Source organism: Triticum urartu, chromosome 1 (assembly GCF_003073215.2).
Source record: "Triticum urartu cultivar G1812 chromosome 1, Tu2.1, whole genome shotgun sequence".
NCBI lineage: Eukaryota > Viridiplantae > Streptophyta > Magnoliopsida > Poales > Poaceae > Triticum > Triticum urartu.
Window position 1 is genome coordinate 41,918,615 of NC_053022.1, and position 2,829 is coordinate 41,921,443.

Below are 2,829 nucleotides of genomic sequence, written 5' to 3' on the forward strand. Positions count from 1 at the left end.
CTGCTCACTTGTAGGGGTCCAGACCCCCACAAAGGGGAAGGGAGTCGACTAAACATCTCAACCATTGGCGGGAATTTCGACCGCATCCGATCACCAATTCTTGTTCACCCCAGATGATCGTGTTGGGTAAATTGTGACCTCGTACGATCGTATCGGGTGAGAAACAGCCGCTTTGTCATCATAGTACTGACTTATGGGCTAACAGGTCACACTTTGGCCAAGTATCCTACAAAGAGACTCCCGAGAGCCAAAAGTATTAAAGGAATGGCCATAGGAATGGGTGCATCATGACATCGTAATCTGTCTCGCCCGAATGAATTAGTTGGTACTAGAAATGTTAGAAATAGTAAATGAAAGGAGTAATAAGAAGTGAAAAGGACAGAGACACTTCCCAACCAGAAAGCAAAGTTCCCACTGATGGTATACTTTGTGTAAGCGAGCTCTAAGATCACATCTTTAGAATAAAATCCTGTTAGAAAAGGAAATCCAATAAGAGATAAGCTGCCCATGAGCATCACGGCATAGGTCAAAGGAAAGGAGGAGGCAAGCCCCCCCATCTTCCGCATATCTTGCTCATCCGACATGGCATGAATCACTGAACCCGCACTCAGGAAGAGTAATGCTTTGAAAATGCGTGATTCATTAAGTGAAAGACGCTAACCGAATAGTTAGAGATGCCGCAAGCAAAGATCATATAGCCTAATTGACTGCAAGTTGAATAAGCTATGACCCTCTTTAGATCGTTCTGTAATATTCCAGTGGTTGCCGCAAGGAATGAAGTCATAGCTCCTGCAAAAGTAATAACAATCAAAGCCATAGGTGAGTATTCAAATAAAGGGGAGCACCTTGCTATCATGAAAACGCCAGCAGTGACCATAGTAGCTGCATGAATCAATGCAGATACTGGAGTGGGACCCTCCATTGCATCGGGTAACCAAGTATGCAATCCTATCTGTGCAGATTTCCCAATAGCACCAATAAAAAGTAAAATACAAATTAGAGTTATGGCATTCAATCTCATATTGCAAAAAATCCATTCATTTCTTGGAGCACTAGCACAAGCAAAAATGGTTAAAAAGTCTACTATTTGAAAGAGAGTAAAACAACCAAAAATCCCAAGAGCTAATCCAAAATCACCTACTCGATTGACAAGCATAGCTTTTATAGCAGCTTTATCCGCCTGAAGTCGTGTAAACCAGAAAATGAATTAACAAATATGAAGCAATAGCTACTCCCTCCCATCCCAGGAATAATTGAAGAAAGTTATCTCCAGTCACCAACATTAGCATAAAAAGTAAAAATGGATAAATAACACATAAATCGAGGGCTATGCGGATCCTCAGACATATATGAAATGGAATAAAGATGGACCAAGCTACTTATGAATGTAACCACAATTAACATCACTGCGGTCAGGCTATCGAACACAGAGTCAAAAGTGAATTAAGAGTCAGGCCAATCTGCGAATCGAGCGAGCTCCCCTTGCAATGATGTGGTGGTGAACCTCTCATTCGTCTTCAGTGCTCTCCGAACCGTGCGGGAAGGTTTCCCATCACATAGCTCACCAACTTGATCTTCTGCGGGAACCTTATGTAAGAACTGGCCTGGCAAAAGAAGTACGGTCTCGCTTTCCTTCGCCACTCAAGTGTACGGCATCTGTCGTGCTTAGGCCCCTTCTTCCCTTCCCTAATCCAAAAATGAGTCCACCGCCTGCCTGGCACTGTATGGGTATAGGTATGGCGTGCAGGCCAGCCTCCCTCGGATTTTAGGTGATTAACTACCGAAGCGAAGAAAAGGATGGATCAAGAAAAGGGGGGTACTACGAGCCCTCTGCCCCACGCATCTAACCAGCTCGCGTGGTTCACCGGTTCCGCCGACGTCACCCTTAGATAGAGTTATTCAGTCGATACAAAGATGCGCTTAAAGTGGGGGTGTGCTGTCTGCTACCTCTTGAGCACTGCGTTGGTTTTCCCTGAAGAGGAAGGGATGATGCAGCAAAGTAGTGTAAGTATTTCCCTCAGTTTTTGAGAACCAAGGTATCGATCCAGTAGGAGGCTACGCCCGAGTCCCTCGCACCTATACAAAACAGATAAATCCTCGCAACCAACGCGATAAGGGGTTGTCAATCCCTACACGGCCACTTACGAGAGTGAGATCTGATAGATATGATAAGATAAGATTTTTGGTATTTTTTGATAAAGATGCAAAGTAAAATAAAAGCAAAGTAAAAATCAAAGGAAATTACGAAGTATTGGAAGATTAATATGATGAAGATAGACCCGGGGGCCATAGGTTTCACTAGTGGCTTCTCTCAAGAGCATAGATATTTTACGGTGGGTGAACGAATTACTGTTGAGCAATTGACAGAATTGAGCATAGTTATGAGAATATCTAGGTATGATCATGTATATAGGCATCACGTCCGAGACAAGTAGACCGACTCCTGCCTGCATCTACTACTATTACTCCACTCATCGACCGCTATCCAGCATACATCTAGAGTATTAAGTTCATGAAAATAGAGTAACGCCTTAAGCAAGATGACATGATGTAGAGGGATAAACTCATGCAATATGATGAAACCCCCATCTTGTTATCCTCGATGGCAACAATACAATACGTGCCTTGCTGCCCCTACTGTCACTGGGAAAGGACACCGCAAGATTGAACCCAAAGCTAAGCACTTCTCCCATTGCAAGAAAGATCAATCTAGTAGGCCAAACCAAACTGATAATTCGAAGAGACTTGCAAAGATAACCAATCATACATAAAAGAATTCAGAGAAGATTCAAATATTGTTCATAGATAGACTTGATCATAAACCCACAA

At 43.1% G+C, this 2,829-nt stretch overlaps 1 pseudogene; it reads right to left on the reverse strand.

Annotated features, from left to right (window-relative positions):
- Positions 1–206: 206 nt before the first annotated feature.
- On the reverse strand, positions 207–1,560 carry LOC125532677 (annotated as a pseudogene).
- Between the last annotated feature and the right edge of the window lie 1,269 nt (positions 1,561–2,829).